Source organism: Papio anubis, chromosome 9 (assembly GCF_008728515.1).
Source record: "Papio anubis isolate 15944 chromosome 9, Panubis1.0, whole genome shotgun sequence".
Classification (NCBI taxonomy): Eukaryota; Metazoa; Chordata; class Mammalia; order Primates; family Cercopithecidae; genus Papio; species Papio anubis.
In genome coordinates, this window is record NC_044984.1 from 3,498,787 (window position 1) to 3,517,833 (window position 19,047).

Here is a 19,047-nt window from a genome sequence, read left to right on the forward strand (position 1 = left end):
CTGCCCCAGCGGAATTAACGGAAGCTGCCAACAGCCCTGCTGACCTCATTGGATGGAACTGTGTCCTCAGCAGACACAAGCTCCTTCTTCTGAGCGAGGCTCCCTCCTATCTCAGAGCAGGAAGTCCTCTTATGAGGACTCCAAGCTTCAGACAGAGAAGCAGGGGCTATTCAGTCATTTACTCTGCCCAGCGTCAACCTAAAGGGAAGAGGCTGAGACACAAAGTATAATTTAAAGTTTACTTGAACCAAAGTGAGGACAGCTGCCGGGAAGACTCAGACCCAGGTACCCTTGGCTGTGAGCTTCCTACAGCCTTTGTTAAGAGCAGGTTTTTTAGAAAACCAAACCAAACCAAAACAAAAATAACTTTTATTTTAGGTTCAGGAGTACATGTGTAGGTTATACAGATAAACTCATGTCACGAGGGTTTATTGCACAGATTAGTTCATCACTCACGCACAAAGCCTAGTACCCAATAGAGTTTTTTCCTCCTCTCCCTCCTCCCAACCTCCACCCTCTGAGAGGCCCCAGTGTGTGTTGTTCCTCTCTTTGTGTCCATGTGTTCTCATCATTTAGTTCCCACTTATAAGTGAGAATATGTTGTATTTGATTTTCTGTTCTTGTGTCAGTTTGCTAAGGATGGTAGCCTCCAGCTCCATTCATGTTCCTGCAAAAGACATGCTCTCATTCCTTTTTATGCCACGAATGTTCATTGCAGCACTATTTACAATAGCAAAGACATGGAACCAACCTAAATGCCCTTCATTGACAGATGGGATACAGAAAATACGGTATATGTACGATACAAGAAGGATTTTAAAGGCAAAAGAAGGGGACAGAGTGGGCTGGTACAGGGTTGTTTGTCAAGAATTCTTACTGGTTTACAGAAATAACTTAAATGAATGACTGGCTACTCATTATGAAACTATAAGTGATAGTGTCCAGTGTGGCATTATTATAGCTACCTGTGGCGAAAGCAAGCAGTTTTTAAAAATGAATATATAGCTCAAAAGAAGGAGTGGGATATGATTGCTCTCATTTTACTGTCTCTCCAGGCCTGATGATTTAAAAGGACTCACCTTCCTCAGATGAAAGCTCTTTACTTTTTGCATCAGGAACTCCGTTTTCTGCTTTCTTGGCGTGTCGGGATAGGTCCCATGAAGAGCTGCTGGCAGGGACAGACAGAAGCCAAGGAGAGGCCGTGCAAGGAAGCTGAAGCACTTGCGAGGGGGCAACAGCCTCCCGCCTGCAACCAACATTAAAAAGCACTGTCACTTCAGGCTGAAAGTGGTAGAAACCAGTTTGTTAAGTGACACCAAAGTATGTGTTAGACAGACCTGGCTAGTCCTTTACCCAGAGATCTTGTAGCATAACTGCAGGCAGATGGAAAAGACTTAGAAAGCATTAATCACTGCACAAGCTTAGGGCTCAGTCCCTTTTGGGGGGTGGTGAGTGGTAGAAGTGCCTGGAAAATATGTACGGAAACTGTGAAATTGGCAGAGGAAGGCCAATTTGGGATTTGGTTATGGTGGGATCAAAGACATCTGGGAGGATGGAGACAAACACCCAAATTATATCCCTGACATGATGCTTAGTGTGTTACCCAATATTATATCCCCATTTTACAGACTGAAGAAATTAAGGTTAAGTAATTTGCCCAAGTCTCACGGCTAGTCTCACGGGTGCTGGAAGCAAGACTTCATGACTGAAATAATCATGTTACCCTGAGAATTTCTTTCTAATTCCTGGCTTCGGATTTAAGGTTATGGTTGATGGGTGAAAGTATACACATCCAGACCTGTCTGTCTTGGACTTTTGGAAGATTTTCTCTGGGCTGAAGTTGTTAGCTAGGTTAAATATCAAGAAAGGCTATAATTGCTTTTTCTCCCTATTGCCAGGAAGCTGGACTTTCATAAAACTCTAGTGGAGGTTCATGCAGCATAGATGGAAAAGCATTGGATTTCAATTTTACTCTGGGCTCTGCTGAGCTGTGTACTCTAGGACAAGCCATTTAACTTTTCAGCTGCGCTCTAGAAGAATTCACACCTATCTTGCAGGACTCCTTTAAAATAATTTTCGAGACAGGCTCTTGCTCTGTCACCTAGGCTGGAGCGCAGTGGTGGCGAGATCATAGCTCACTGCATTCTCCACCTCCTCTCAAGCAATCCTGCTGCCTTGGCCTCTCCAAGCGCTAGAATTACAGGCATGAACCACCACACCTGGCCACAAGACTCTCAACGATTAAGAGGGAAAATAACCAGGACAAAGATATGTGAACTGTAAAAAGCTGTCATCTTACAATGGTGATGGTGATGGTGATGATCCTTATACCCCTGGGAGGGTTGGTGCACATTCTTGCCTACAGCAATTGTAAGCAGAGGATAATGCTTCAATCTTGAGGACTCTCATAGCAAAGTTAAAAGTACCAATATTACCTGATGTTTAATATAACTGGACCCACCATCTACTGCTTTTATTATGCACAGAAGATACCGGGCTGAGGGAGCCTCCCGTGAGCAGCACTGAGGATCTTATGAGTGGAATGAGTAAGGGGGGAGGGGATCTTTAGCGACCTTTAAGAGCAATATGAACGGCAAGTTATTTTTGTTAAGGAACACAAAGCAAACATTAGCAGTGAAAGGAAGGCAAACCACCTCTTGCCTATTTAAAGCAATAAAGGAAGGGAACAAAGTTATGCAGGCAAAGAGGTGCTTTTATTTCCCCAGTTATGAATCCTGGTAAAAAAACAAAACAAAACAACTGCACCCTAACCACAAAGGCAGTCAGTACCTTCACCTCAACTCCTAATGTGCTGCGTTTCCTTAAAAAAAAAAAAAAAAAAAAAAAACCCTGAAAATAAAGCAGTGTCACACTTTCTTCAACTTGCTATCTAATTTGAGTTTCATGTTTATATTCTTTCGAGAAAATCTCAAGACATGACTCGTTTTCTCCTCAGTAGTAGCTGGTTTTTTTCAGGTATAGAGTGGGGGAGGGTAAATGTAATTTTTCCAAGTACACATGCATTCATTTACTCAATATTTATTACTTATCGTGTGCCAAGTTGTCTGCTAGATGGGGCTAACAAAAATAAATCCCTGCCCTTAAGGGAAGGAAAGACGCATACCCCGCTATCTGTAGCCTCTACCCCTGAAAGAAAACATCTAACAGACTTATATGGTTTGGAGCTTGGATACTGGCTAATCAGATCTCATCTGCCCTGGCCAATCAGGGCTCAACTGTATCAACCAATCAGAACTAAGCAAGTTTCCATCTTTCATTTGCATAAATAGACCTCATGGGAAACATGGGCAGGAAATTTTGCTACCAAAGCCGACTCCTGCTCACGCCTGTAATCCCAGCACTTCAGGAGGCCGAGGTGGGTGGATCACCTGAGGTCTGGAGTTCCAGACCAGCCTGACCAACATGGAGAAACCCCGTCTCTATTAAAAATACACAGTTAGCTGGGCGTGGTGGTGGGCGTCTGTAATCCCAGCTCCTCCAGAGGCTGAGGCAGGAGAATCACTTGAACCCAGGAGGCAGAGGTTGCAGTGAGCCGAGATTGCCCCATTGCACCCCGGCCTGGGCAACAAGAGTGAAACTCAGTCTCAAATATATATATAGAGAGAAAATAAAAATAAAATAAACCCTACTCCTCTCTTCGTTCCCTTGAACACACCTACATTTTACACTTAAGGCTGGGTTTCCCGAGTGTGCAAACTGTCCACTGGAATAAAATCTCTTTGCTCCAAATTCCTTTTTCAGGAATTTTGTTGGTGGGGTTTAGAAAGAGAAGCAGTTATTTCTAGGAAATCCGATGAGTGCCTGGAAGGGAAAGAGTGGGCAGTTCTACTGGAGGTAGATTTGAGCCAGATCACAAGTGGCCCTGGATGATGGGTTAGGGATTTGTGACTTTATTTTGAAGGCATAGGGAGTCATCGAGGCTTATTGAGCAGGGGAGAGCCATGGTCACCTGGCTGTAAATAGACACTGAAATTTAGAATCTCATTTTTGGAAACGAACTTATAAATTACATGGGTGGGTTTGAGGACGACTTGAGGACATTTCAAAGGGCATAGCAGGTTTGGCTTGCCCTCCTGCTAATAGCATTTGTTGCTTCTCACTCACACTTTATTTTGCATGGAGAACTCTGCACACATACGCAGGAGGGTTGATTTTTTCGTAATTCATCTCTGTAACTGAGATAGCCTCAGACACCTAAGAAATGTAGTCAACACTCCTGCCTCAAATGCCCAGAGAGAAATTCTACATAGCTGAAAGCGGGGAGCAAGCCACTTAGCCCAGAGGTTTCTTCCTAGGAGGAAGGGCACTGACACAGGAAACTGTAACATGCTGTAGTGACCAGAAGGATGGACCCTCCCTGCACCTGCTGTGGAGGAGGAGGCTGATGTCGCACTGTGCCTAGCTCTGCCAATCTCGGTTTAAGTCTGGGCATTGCCACTAATTTGCTGTGTGACCTTGACCAAGTCACATTTCTTCTGTGGGCCTTAGTCTCTGCGTCTGTAAACTGAGAGGTGAGACTGGATGGTTTCCAAAATCCATCTGAGTGCTGACATCCTGTGGGCTTGTGGGACTGAATGAGGCTACTGAGAGCTCTGGTGTGGCCGGTCTGACGATGCCCACATTTCTCTCCTTTCTCTTTGGTGCTGAGGGAGGCAACACGATGAGATGTGCGTTTGTTTGGAGCCCCGGCCAGGTCTCACAGTCGGCGCTGAGTCCTGGCCCTGCTGTAGGTTAGCAGTGTGAACTTGGGCAAGTCACTTAACCTCTCTGAGCCTCTGTTTTCTTTTCTGAAAAAATAGATAATGAGTCCATGTTCTCTAGCCCAAGAAAAATGGAGGGATAGAAACAAAAAATTAGAGGGACCTGGCTTCCAATAAGTATGACATTATCACTCTCAGGCTAATTGGGTTCATTTTGTGAAAAAAGAAAAGTTAGAATAACAGATTTTGGCAAATACGTTCAACAGTTAGTGACATTACCCTGTTTTGGAGAATAGCTTGGGCCCTTGACAGTTTTATCAATCTGTCAAGAAAGCAGCACTTACTAATCCCTGAGGCGTAGAAACAAAGGAAGAAGTTTGTTTAATGTCTCCTGCGTTAAGCAAATCGATGTCTCCTTTCTACAGGACAAGCTCTTCACCGGGCTCCTTCACTTTTTGCTGTGCGGAACCTCTCAAATGAATAACCTCATTCATGTGAAAACTCCCCCGAGTGGCCACTGTCATTTCAAATGGTCTCTTAAGAAATTGTGTCAGAGACGGCCGGGCGCAGTGGCTCACGCCTGTAATCCCAGCACTTTGGGAGGCCAAGGCAGGTGGATGATGAGGTCAGGAGATCGAGACCATCCTGGCTAACACAGGGTGAAACCCCGTCTCTACCAAAAATACAAAAAAATTATCCGGGCGTGGCGGTGGCGGCGGGCGCCTGTAGTCCCAGCTACTCCGGAGGCTGAGGCAGGAGAATGGCGTGAACCCGGGAGGCGGAGCTTACAGTGAGCCGAGATTGTGCCACTGCACTCCAGACTCCAGCCTAGGCGACAGAGCAAGACTCCGTCTCAAAAAAAAAAAAAAAAAAAAAGAAAAAAAAAGAAATTGTGTCAGAGACACAGGATGAGTTCACACGACAGTGAGGAAATCTAGAAGCAGCAGGTGTTTGGCCCAGGGAAGAGCCACTTCCGATGAGGAAGGTCACACGGGCACCCGAGCAGTCTGAGAAGAGACTTCTTGCCTCCGGAGCTTAGTCAGAAGCCACAGGCTGATTGTCCCCAATCCTCCTGATTCCAGGCAGAGGGAGTTTAAAGCGAGCCATTCTCAGGAATCGCACAGAGACAAGGTGGAGGGAAATCCACCCTTAGGTGTGGAAACCCTTTGGTGATCCCCAGCAAAGCTCGTTCCAATGGATGCTGGTCTGAGGAGAGCTCCTGAGTGCTGTGGCCTCCGAGACCAGCTTAAGGACAGAATATCCAGGCCCCTGTCGACTGTGGACTTTTCCACTCAGACACAACACGTATAACATTCAACCAGCAGATGGACATAGGAGCATTTCTCAGAAGGCTAGAAAGCAGTTTCACCGAGGAGCGGGGCAAATCTGATCAGATCACCAGGACAAGTCTCACAGCACCTCATTCCTAGAACAGAACGCACCTGAAGTGAAGTGAAGGGACCTCAAAGAAACATCAGACTCCATTCAGCCCGAGCTGCCTCCCAGCAGTGGGCCACCCGGTGCCTCAGACAGGCAGAGACAACCTGTGTGTCTCAGCTGAGGCAGGGGCTCTTGTCCAAGGAGGCAGGCCTTCGGCTGACTCGGAACCTCTATTTCTGCCAATCCTCCGGAACCTCTATTTCTGCCAATCCTCCTAAGTTAAAAACCATCAAGAACTCCCCTGTAGCTGAACCAAGTTGGGCTTATTGACTTGTTGCACAAAGGAAGAATGTCCAGCAGTAAAGAGGGCCTTCGAAAGAACTTAGAATAGATGTGAGCTCGTAGCTGGTCTCAGGAGGGCTTAGGAAGCGGGGCCTTCTCTGGGCTGGATAGTGTGTGTAAGCAGGTGCACTACTGTGATCGTGTATCCTCATGATTCTTACCTAGAAGACGTGAAAAAATGAAGCAAGACTGAAGATGTGGATGGGAAAGATGCAGCAGCCATTCCCGTCAACCAGGAGGAGATGCTAGATAGTTCTGCGATGTGCACAGAGACCTTGTTTTTGTCTGTGCTGAGACGAGATTATAGTCTTGCTTTTTCTCTCACTTTGTCATCACAGAGTGCCCATCTCTGATATGGGTCCCACGGGATTGTGTATGTGCCCCAGAACACCAAGGTCCAGTGCCCACGCCAGCTCCTCCCAACACTGAGGCCCAGTCGTTGGCATTGGACCAGTTCCTGGACGTTAGAGGCTGCTTTTCTCTGTCTTCCTTACACCGACTCTTGAGTCCTGATGGAAGACTCAAAATAGAGAATAATTATGAAAGTTGATTTGTAAAAATGTACAGCACAATGGAGATGAAATGAGTGAGTCTTAGATTGATACTTTTCTTACCTGGGGCCCACTTATCCAGAAACCTTAGCCATTGAGAAAATGGGCAAGAAATGGTCAGCAAGCAGGCTATGTCTCTGAAACACCCGAAATAAAAGTCCCCCAGTGCCCCACATTTTTACAAGAACTCAAAGTTTTACACAAGCGCTATGTATGCTGCTTTGCACGCATTTCTCGCTTGCCTTGGCATCCTGCTCATAGAACATTAGAAATAAAGGAAGGCTCCTCTCTCCAGTCCGTGCCTCCAAGATGACAAAAGAAGGAACTAGTGTTGTGCCAAAAAGGGGCCATGGCCACGCGCTGTCTATTCGCTGCATGAACTGTGCCCGATGCGTGCCTGAGGACAAGGCCATTAAGAAATTCATCATTTGAAACGTAGCGGAGGCCGCAGCAGTCAGGGACATTTCTGAAGCGAGTGTCTTCTATGCCTATGTGCTTCCCAAGCTGTAGGGGAAGCTACATTCCTGTGTGAGTGTGCAATTCACAGCAAAGTAGTCAGGAATCCATCCAGTGAAGCCAGCAAGGACCAAACACCCCCATCCCAATTTAGACCTTCAGGTGCTGCCTCACGACCCCCACCAAAGCCCATGTAAGGAGCTGAGTCCTTAAGATTGAAGGCAGACTATCCTCTGGAGAAAGATAAAGTGGAAATTGTCCTTAGAAGTGAAGGAAGGCTTAGGGGCAGGAGCAAGAAGAGCTTCCAGTGCTGGTTCACGCTACAGCACAGGTGCACCCTGCAGACATGATCCAAATGAGAGAAGCCAGGTTCAAGGGACCGCATGGCCCAGGATTCCATTTCCATGAAAACGGGCAGAACAGATAAATCCAGAGAGACAGAAGGTAGATTTGTGGTTGTCAGGGGTTAGGGGAAGGGAGAGTGGGGAGTGACCAGGGCCAGAAATTTCCTTTTGGAGCTGTTGAAAATGTTTAGAATGAGATAGTGGTAATGAATGCACACCTTGGTGAATATATACAAAAACCACCTTAAAAGGGTGATTTTTATGATACATGAATTATATCTCAATTTTTAAAAAGTGGAAAAAAGAAGAAGGGCCTCAGGATCTGAGAAGTTCATATCCTGATAGCAAGAGAGGATCCGGAAGACACTAAGGAATGTGTATTCACAAAGCAGAGCCGCCTAGAGCAGCAGGGCTCTGTCGGCCTCCATGCCAGAGCCTCTGTGGGCTTCTGCCAGAGTAAAGCCACAGACGCACACACAGTATTGCCACGTGCTGGCCAAGGAGCCCAGGAGCACACAGAGGACTGAGACGTGGTCCCTGCACTCTGGGGGAAATGACACCTCCACACAATAATGGTGTTCGTCATCAGGACCGCGAGTCATGATGAAAAGGTTAAATTATTTTCAAAATGCTCAATTATAAGAAAGCAGAGGAGTGGATTCTAAGAAATACATGTACAAAAAACGATTTCAAAATTGCCAACCTTTTAAAGAAATATTGAAACCTCTGGTGTAGGAAGGTAATCCACGTGGAGTGGCAGCCAGGGAATGGGATCCTCTGTGTGTGTGGAGAGGCAAACATCCCCATAGTCCTCAGGATGCCCTGAGAGGGGCCGAGTCAGAGGGCGTCAAAGCCTCCAGTCCTGGGCATCCATGGCCTCGTGGCAACTGCACCAATTGTTTTCATTGTTGCTATTTTTCCATAGGACTCAACGTTCTCTTACACTGGGACTCAGGACGGTGCTGAGTCCAGGTGGAGGAAGGGGTCGGATGATGGGGGCTGGGCAGGGGATGTGGTGGGAGCTCTGTTGGAACCTGCCGCCCTCCCCCAGGCTGTCTACCATGTTTTTCTCAGTAAGTGGGAGGTCTGTGAGCTCCGTCCCTCCAGGGCCTGGCTGTGAAGCCGTTGCTGCTGTGGTTTTGCCCACTTGAGTTTGCTGGCTGGGAGGCATGGGGCAGGTGTGGGGAAACCTCCTTCCTGGAACAGTATGTCTCCAGAATATGCAGGAGTGAGGCTGGCACACAGCACTGCCTGTTTGGTCAGGGTGTCCGGGGGGGATGGGAGGGGTCTCAGGGAGGGAGGGACAGAACCGGGGCCCGCTTTCAATTCCACACCAGCCTGGTGAATTCAGATGATCTCTTCAGCCCTGCATCTCCACTTCCACACTCAGACAACGTCATCTAACGTCCCCACTGGCTGCAAGCTCAGGGACACAGGGCCTGCTTTGTAAAATAAGTATTTTGGAGTTTTTAAAGATGACAATTCAAACCTGCTCCTGCAAAAGACAGGCTGAATGAGACGACTCCCACTCTGATAGTGGGGCTTTCCATCAGGCCACCCTGGGCAGAACCTGGGGGCTGAAAATGAAGAGATGGTGACCATGTCTTAAACTCTAGGGGCCTGGAACCAAGTGACACAGGGCTCAGAGGAGCAGAAGGAGCGGTGGGCTCTTCATGGAGCAGCAAGTGGTAGTGACCGAGGTGCCTGTCTCAATGGTTTCGCTTTAAGAGGTTGGGCTGAGACCCAAATCCTTGACCCAGGGCTTCCTTCTGGGTGGGTGCAGTCTGTCACTGTGGCAGGAATGAGAAGGGCAGAGTGGAATGAAAACAGTCAAGAGTGGGAGTGTGGTGGCTCGCTCTGCTCCCAGCTCTCCCCTACTCTCTCTGCAAACCCCAGGTGCTTAGAGCCTAAGTATCAGTCAGACTCCCTCAGGGCCACAGAGGCCCTCCCAAGCTACTGTCAGCAATGGATTTATGCTAAGTATATTTCTGGAAATTAGGAGGCCACTAATCCTCAGGTTTCCATAAACACCAAGGGCAGATTTGTTTTCAGAGCCTGGACCAGGACTCTGGGTCTTCAGGGCTCTGGGGATCTGGTCGTCTCCCCATCTTCCCAGCACGATGCCTCCTCAGTCACCCGACTTGGCCCTGAGCCCCCCAACCCCTGGGTTCCCTCCACCAGCGTGGGGGCGTCTGCTCACCCCGACTTCCGCTTGTTCATGGCTCTGCTCTGTGTGACTTTCAGCCTCTAGTCACACTAGCAGCTGCCTTTTCTCTCACATTCACACTTACTGAGATAATTTAATGATACCGATTGGTCACCATGGCCCTTGTAAGTACCCACTTCCATGCTGGGCCGCCAAGACACAACCGTGCTGGAGGCAGGCGCCCGTCCCTGGTGGAATCAGCTGCAGCTGGGATGGTGGGCTTGCCAAGGATGGCCTTCTTTGCCCTGTGGAGGGGCTTTCTCTGCTTACACTGATGGTAAGGTAGAGGGGTGAAGGTGGGGGAATGTTGAATGAGGGAAAAGCGGGTCTCCCAAGACTTGGCCTGTCTGAACCTTTGTCCCAGTAACAGAAGTCATGATGCTCTCGGGAGGTGGGTGGGGGCAGTGCTTTGAAAAGATTCTGAAGGCTTCTACAGAGTGCGTGGGTGAGACATCAATGGCCATCATAGTGTTTCTTGAGTCAGATCTCCCCACCCGGTTGCAGCCAATGTCAGGCGGTTCCGTAGCTGAGAACAAGAAAAGGTGATGGGACAGGTGTGTGGTGTTCCTTCTGGCTACAGGAGGTGATCCATAGATGACCCTGTGAAAATGGCTTCCCCAGGGTCTCTGTTTGCTTGACATTCCGGCTGGCCTCAGCCTTTCCCTTGTTATGCTAAACTTTACATTTCTAAATTTCCAAGTAGTGTTGTGAGCATGGTAAATGCTTAACTGTTTGATAAATGACTGAATGGATGGATGAATAAATGAAACACGAATTTGTCAGCAGTCCTTCACTGAAGGCAGGACAGGAGTGGGTAAAGGTCCCTGGCTTTGGTGTGAGAAAGGCCTCACTTTGAATCCCGGCTCTGCTGCTTGCAAACTGTGTGACATTGGGACAAGTTACTTAACTTCTCTGAGCCTCCTTTCCCTCAACTGCAAGGCTAGGATAATGCCCACCTCGAAGTTCTTTGTGATTCTGTATTTTCTAGCACAGGGCCTGACCCAGTGAGCTTCGATGGCTGTAATTATTAGGCTGGCTCAAGGGGATAGGAGGGTCAGAGCATCTCGGTCCCCGTATGTGGGGTGCGTGGATGAGCCTGGGACATTTAGCTGCTTGACTGTGGTGGAGACAGGGAAATAAATGGGAGGTCCAAAGCTCCATGTCTTCTCTTCACCAACCAGGGAACTAGGGAGGCTGTGGAGCCAGGACCAAACTAAAATGTCTGGCAGGCAGGGGCTGTGTTCCAGAAGCCAGGTCTTGGGGAAGCGCTGGGAAGGACCAGGATCCAATACGAGGCGAATTCTACCAGTGGTGCCCGAACCAACCAGTTCTCATATTTTTATAGCTCCCTCACCACCCCTCTCCCACCCCCCCTCCAGCTCTTCCCCACTGACATTCAAACATGCTCCAGGCTCTTTCAATGGAATTATAACAAGACCTCCTCTCAGCCCTTTGTCCCTATGAAACTGTAGCCTCATCAGCACTTCTATATACAGTAGAAAGTTCTTGAAAGCATCACCTGCATGCACTGTCTTTGTGTTCCCCTCCCTCACTTCTCAGCCCTCACAATCTGACTTTCACAGCCTCCCTCCCCCCAAGAACATTCCATGCAACCCCTTGGGCTGAAATCCCTGCTGACCTTCGGATCATAAAGCCCAATGGACCTCCAGGCTTCTCCATGGGATGCCGCTGATCGCTCCACCCCGAAGGGTCTCCTGTCTCGACTTCCCCAATGGTGCTGCCTCTGGTTCTCCTCTGCCTCTCTAGCTGGTCTTCTTCAGCCTTCTTCCTGAGAGCCTCTACCTCTGCCCACCTCACTTAAGGATCGGGGTTTTCCAGAGTCCTGTGCTCTCTGCAATTCCCAGTCAATACTTTCTCCTTGGGTGAGCTGATTCTCCAACAACCCCTGTGTTGCTGACAACTCCCCACTGGGATCTAAAGTCCAGGTGTGTTTCTTAAGGACCAGGTCTGCACAGCCACCTGTCACCTGGGCATCTCCTTGTGGCCCCTCCCACAACAAAGTTCCATCTCTCACCCCCAAATCCTCTCCTTCATTCTGTTCCCTTATTCCCTATCTTGGTAAACATTGTCTCCAACCACCCAGTTGGCCAAATCAATCATCACATGAGCCCCAGCCCTGCCTCAGTTTAGCTGGGCACTTTCCCTGTTTCTTCCTCTCATCCTGGGTGGTTCCTTCTCCTTCAGGCTGACACCTGATCCTTGTGTCATCATCCCATCGGCCCACTCTCTGTGAAGGTCACCCTTCTCTTCATCCCTCCTGCTCCCATCCACTCCAGACCCTGCCATCACTTGCTGGGGTTAACACAATGGCCACTCAACTCTTCTTCTCCTGGGTTTGTGGATTCCTCCAGTCCATTCTCCACACAGCTGCCTGAATGAGCTTCTACAAATGCACAATGGCTCATGCCCTGCCCTCCTCCTGCTTGAGATTCTTCAAGGTAACCCCGCTGCCTTCAGGATAAAGTCCAGACTCCTTAGTGGGGCATCCAAGTCCCTTCACATCATACGGTGAGGGGCTTGCACTTGGAGAGAGGGGCTCACATAGGCCCAGGTTCAGATCCTGGCAGCGTTTTTGCTGTGTGACTTTGAGTAAGTTACTTAGCCTCTGTAAGCTTCCGTGTTCCTTTGTATATAATGGGGGTGCCCTGCCTGCTTCACGAGTGTAGAGAAGATAAAATGCACACTTTTGCACCTTTGTTCTTGCATTTGCCTTTTGCTCCGTTGCAGCCACCTGGCAGGCAGGACCCATGGTTTCTACTCCCAGCCCGTCCCCCCCATCTCTTGCTGTTGGCTTTTTACCCGATGCTCTCTGCTCCAGCCATCCTGAGGGACTCATCCTCCCCAGAGAAGCCATGCCTCATATCCACCAGCTGACACTGCGCAGCCCCCATGCTCTCCCCTGGCCTTCCTCCTCTTTGCTTGACTAACTCCTCACGGTCATTGAAGGTTCCCTTCGGGAATGACCTGCTCGAAGTTTCTCCTAAGCACAGCAAGATGAGCTGCTGCTCCTAAAGGTTCCAAAGCAGTCTGCACGTCCCCATAAGGCCCTCACTTTCTCATCTTGCGATTACCTTCCCTCTCTAGTGCTCTTCCCCTTGCAAGGAATCTCCTCAAGGGTAGGAATCATGTCTTACTTATCTTCATATCCCCAGTACCTAGCATAGGCCCTGACATATTGGGCTGTCAGTTAACATTTGCTGGATGGACAAACAAACGTGGAATTCAAATCCAGATGGCATTCAAACGCTCTTGCTCTCGTTGTTTCTTGGTTATTGTTCTGCTCTTCTCAGGCACAGTGGCTGTCATCCAGCCCACCCTCACACTGTGAGGCTCCCTGAGGGCAGGCTCCTAGCAGCATGGTGACCTGTAGAATTAGCAGACAGGTGACTCTCTTCATATATCTTGTGGCTGCCTGCCTGGCCGCTGAAAGAAGGGAAGTCTAACAGGAGGCTGGGTCCTCATTCAGCCTAGTGCAAACCAAACCCAGTGGCTGTGGAGCATCTTGGGTTAGCTTGGAGGTCCTGGAATGGTGGCGGTGGTGAAAGGAGGGGAGCACACTGTGGGCAGGGAAGTTTGGGAGGGGAAGGGCAGAGCAAAGTCCCACAGGAAATGCACGATTTCTTATTCTGGCTGGCTGGGATAATTGTGGACACTTGCCCCAGGGACTGTCAGATAAGGACCGACTTTTACCACCAAACTGGTTTTAGATTTTGTTTTTAAATCAGTTTTCAGGCAGGTCAGAGAGTCTCAGAACATCACTTTCCAGCAGTTGGTAAGGGAGCCTGCCTGTTTTTAGTTGGAGGGAGCTCTGGGGATTTCTTCTGCCTTGGGAGATCCGGGTCAGGCTGGCTTACCAGCCCTCTGCCCGCAGTGTCCTCATGTCTAGAGAATGCTTCTGCCTCCTGAGTTGTTAGACATCACTGGGGTATTCGCCACTTTTGGTCTCTCACAGAAGTGGAGGCAGATTGCAAGGCCTCTCTCTGCAGATAGCTTCCCATTCCTTGTCCTGAAAGGGCTTGAGCAGGGCCTCCCTTCCAGTACCGTGGGGTGTGGAGGGGGAGGGTAGGGATGGGGGCCCTTGGCTGCTGATTCTCGGGGAGGGAAGGGGAGGGCCACCTGGTGTCTCAGAACACTCTTGTTTGTTATGCTCATTCTCTTCTACATCCTGTGGGTGTATGATGTATGTGGAGAACGAAGGGGCTGAGGAGTCAGGAATTCTATGCCTCAGACACCTTTTCCATGTCAGAGCTTTCAAAGTTGCCTTTCTTATAATTTGCTAAGAAATAGGTTGGGTTGGAAACTCAGCAGTCTTTAGGATCTGGACACCTTTATAGAGGGACGATCTCATTTGAGTTACAGGTTCTAAGACTGATAATAAAAATGACGTCATTTTCCCTTTGAACACTGAGTTTCCAGAGCAGAGAGCCAGACACTTTCTAGCCCTACTGGGAACCAAGCAATCTGAAAGGGCACTTCAGCTCTAAGTGGGAGTGGTTTAGGCCAGACACACATCAACACTTCTTGCTAGGAGTCAAGATGTTTTTGGAAATCTGAGAGTTTGTAACCTTTCCCCAGAGGTCTTTAAAACAGGATGAGCTCTCATCTAGGTAGGATGCCAGGCGTGTGGGCTTGCGGTACTGGGAGCCTGCATCTGCTGGTCTCAGACAGACCATTTCTTTCAAGGAATCTGATTTTCTGCTTGAATTAGGTTTTGTTATTGGCAGGTACATAAACAGTGAACCAGGGAAGTGCCTGCGAGCTGGTCTGCATCTGTCCGGAAGGCCCACAGGTGCTCTAGGCCTCTCAACAAGAGCCTCATCCCTGGCTCATTAGCGTGCATGTGTTCCCTCTGCCTCTCCCATCTCTCTCTCTTGAGGTGGGAGTTTTGCTCCTCGCTCTGCAGAAAGGTCATGAGACAAGGCGAACTGGATGAGTCGTTGCACAAAAAGCTTTCTCAGGCAGAGTTCTCTTCAGGTTGGGCTAAATCAGAATAGCCAGTGGAAGGAGGCCTTCCCTGGGAACTTCAACAGCAGCCTCTTGTATTCTTTCTCCTGGTCTACCTGTCAAAGTGTCTGCAGCTACATTTGTGTGTTTGGATGTCAGCATCTATGCGTGCAGCAAGACTGTGAGCTAAGTAGGCACTGAGCTCCGAGTCTGTCCACTTAGTGGGTGCTGGAGAGAGGAGAGCCCCTCAAGAACTGGGCCCACAAGGTCCAGGTCATGGAGAAATTGGGAAGCATTTTAGAGAGAATCAGTATCTTGCACTGTTTTGTTAGGGAACTTCTTTTTGTAGGGTCAGCCTGGAGTGTGATTGACTACAGGCGAGACCTGATTTTCTTTATTGTTGTGATGGGAATGAGGAGAAGCATAAGGTTGGGGTGATGAGGACTGGGGGGGGCTGCAGACCAACGGATGCTCTTAAAACTGTGGTCTAGTAACAAGGCTACCTAGTTCAAAAATTATTTTTAGAAATCTGTTTCCTGGTCATTCTCCAAAGTAATAAAAGCCAGTGGGACTAAAATATTAGAGGAAGGAATCAGAACTGAGACGTGTTCATTCACTCATTTATTCACTTAACGAGTGTGTAGGCACCTTCTAAGTGCTCCGTACTGGACTGGGCATTGAGGGGGAAGTGAAACAGAAGGCATGGCCCTTCCTTTGGAGCCTACAGTGAGAAACCAAGAGGTATAACCTGAAATAGCCAAGCACCTGTATAGCAAGGAAGGGGGAGGTGGCTTGAGTTTTCTTTATCTTGGCTTGGACGTGAGGTGCCCCAAGCACCTAGATTTTCTTGCATCGTGTAGTCTTATTGACGTTGAGTTCTGAAACGTTTTATTTGAACACTTCTGATAGAGATTTTAAAAAAGATACCCTCCTCCGCCTCCTAAAAAAGAATTCACAGAACACAATTTTATCTCTTTTTGATGGTTTGGGCCAAACCCGCCCCTCCTTGAATATCCCTCAACCTTTTCGAACTGTTGGCACTTTTTCCTTCCAAACCACTGGCAGTCATTTCTCATTACATGAAGTTCCCACTGCTCCTGTGCCCGAATGTGCTGTAACCATTGAGACTGAAGCTTGACTTGGAGGAAGAAGAGAACTGTTTTATGAGCAAGCTTAACTTTATATCCAGCTCAAGGTTAATAAGCTCTGGTTTGGTGGTTGAGTGTTGCATGAATAATGGAATAAATATTCTCCTACCTTTCGGAGGGTGTTTTCCTTCCTTTCTCTCAGGTTGCATTCTGTATAATCACAGTAGTTGGATAGTTGGATGTAATTTCTGGCTAGGGGAGGATGGTACTCTATAAGATGAAGTGTCAGAATGGGTGGCACCATCTATAATGCTCTAAGAGTGCAAAGAAGAAAAAGAAGATATCCTATGGGTTGGGAGGCTCTAGGAAAGGTTTGGAAACTTAATTGCTTGGACTTTGGGACCCAGGACCCAGGGCTTGGGTGGGTGGGAGGAGTAGTCCACGCCAGTGTGAAAGGTGAGCCTAAGACTCTTCAGTAAGAGCAAATGGAGTCTTCATCCTATCTATCATATATTTGTATCTATTGATCCACCTATTCTCTATCTATCTATCTATCTATCTATCTATCTATCTATCTATCATCTATCTATCTATCTATCTATCTATCTATCTATCTATTTATCTATCTGTCTATCTAATCAAGAAGTTGTAGATGATACCCTGTGGTCCACCCTGCCAGGCCATGCAGGGATTTGTTCTACAGAACCTTGGCTTGGCTTGGGCCCCTCCACCTTCTGAAGGAAGCTGTGGTTCATTTCTGGTTGTGACTGCTTCCTTGATGGTAAAAGGGTGAATTGCAGAAGAGAACCTTGTACCTTGGCTTTCCCTCAGACGACAGGAAAGGAGACCGTATATTCCTGAGTTTCTTTAGGTGCTTCTAAGGCAGCAGAGGAAGAAGATTCACTTTCTTCTTGCACTGACAAGGGCCTATTCCATTCCCTAGAATCTGAATTTTCCTACTATTTCACAAGGGTTAAAAAGTTGAAGTCAGGAGCCACCAATGGGTGTTAGCTCATGTGGGCACCTGTTATTAATGGAAAATATTAGGGTCTTTCTCCAGCTTATCAATCCTTGGGGAATCTGAAGCAATAGAGAGGGGCAAGTGCAAGCTGCCCTCCTGGGGCCTGAGATCACCATCAGATGCCAAGGTCAGCATCTACTTGAAATCAGTCACTTGGTCAATGATTCCACAGTTTTCAAATTTTAAAAATAAAAGTTACAGGGAAGCATTAGGAAGAAAATAAAAGTTGCTGTCGGAGGCTGTGCCTGCTGCTGTAAGCACCTGGGTAAGCCTCCTGGGCAGGTGCGTGAGAGAGGAGGCCATGGGGCAGCCTCACAGGTGACCAGAGTCAGAGTCAGGGTCCAGCAGGCTCTGACTGGGAAATGGCCTGGATTCCCTGGCAGGCTTCTGCACAGAGGATAGTTTGGAGGCTCCTTAAAAATTTGTAGGTTAGTAAAGTAATTCTTCCCCCTCAAATTTCTGTCCTCTGCCTAATTGGATTTGAGAAAACCAAGTGGGGCTAATGTTCCCAGCACAGGTTCATGCCTCCCCATGGCTCCCCAGGTCTCACTCAGGCCTGGCCCTCTCTGGAGCAGAGCCCCCTCGATCTTCCTTCACCTGGGTGGGCATCTGTCCCTTGGCTCTTCTGCCATTACCCCCTTGGCTCTCCAGATAGGAAGGAGACTGGACACTGTGCCTAATTGTGTTCAAAAAAGCCCCATGGACTTGGCTAATGTTTTTTTAGTCCTTTTGTTGTCATCATAAGCTGTACAACCTAGAAGTCCTTGAAGCTGTTATGTCCTGTCTCTTGGCTCTGGAGAGGATGGAGTTTGAACCAGTTTCCTCAGATAGCCATCGTCTCAGTTTTTTAAGAAAAAAAAGTGCTCCCCTAAAGAAGCGGCTACTGTAGCATCTCTTGGGAAGGCTTTCCTGCATTTCTTGCTGTGGACCAAGAACAGTTAAGTCACTCCTCTGCAGACCCACTATGACTCATGGAAAGGGCCAGCCTGAGAATCTTCCCCACCCCATAAAGGGCACCGAATGCACTTGGCCTCATGCCATGTTTGCCTAGGAATAAGAAGGCCTCTTGGTTCTAGAACCTGCTGTAGAGAATTTTTATTTGTTAAATGTTAGTGTCAGTTTCTACTCTCAGATTTTTTTTTTCATGCCTCAGGCACTATATACCCGCTTAAAACCAGCTGAGCAGAACGAGGGGAAACTATGGTAGAAGTAAAGAAGGTTAAGAGGTGTGAAGGGGAGGGTGGGAGAGGAACAGGCTATTGTTTGGGGTCGCCTTGCAAAATGATACCCAGAAGTAGCAGCCCACAGATGCGTTTCATCAGCAAGCCTCTTCCGTGGACGTGGATAACGGATAAACCCTGATGGGCATATTTCTTTTAAATGTTTATTTAGAAAGACCTTCTCTGCAAGTCTGGCTTGAATGCCATATTTTAAAACAGATGATTTCTGCCCAAAGACCATGGGCATTTGAGCTCCTCATGGGGAAAAGGCAGTGTTTATACTAAAGCTTAAAAATTTGTGTTTAAAGAAAAACAACCTGGAAGATAGGTAGGGTTGGTTATTTTCGGGGCCCAATGCCTGAGCCCCAGAGCAGACGCTTTCCCAACGCTTCTTCCTCCTTCCCTCTTGCTTGTTCCGAGAACTGGGTACAGCATCTGTACTCTGAATACCAGTCACAGGGTTCACACTCTTAGAATGGAAGAGTTGAAAGTGACAAATTCCACTTGTCCAAACTTCTTACATTATAGAGGAAGAAATGAAAACCAGGAATGTGAGGGACTTTAAGGGCAGAAGCATACCTTAACCACTCCCCACCCCCATTTCTCAGGGGTCTTTTTCTTGACACCCACTTTCCCTGAGGTCTCCAGTAACTTGTGGCAGAGCTGGGACTAGAATTTGATTCTCTTGACTTTAGTTCAGTGCTTTCCCACCCCCTCTTTCCTATAGCTTCTTGCTTTCTCCGATGCCTATAG

At 48.1% G+C, this 19,047-nt stretch overlaps 1 long non-coding RNA gene across 1 annotated transcript in view; it reads left to right on the top strand.

Annotated features, from left to right (window-relative positions):
* LOC110740633 overlaps positions 1 to 19,047 on the top strand; it is a 26,834-nt gene continuing 7,787 nt past the window's right edge. The window contains exons 1-2 of the long non-coding RNA XR_002515488.2: positions 1 to 285; positions 1,056 to 1,320. This is a non-coding gene — a long non-coding RNA (uncharacterized LOC110740633). The remainder of the gene's footprint in view (positions 286 to 1,055; positions 1,321 to 19,047) is intronic.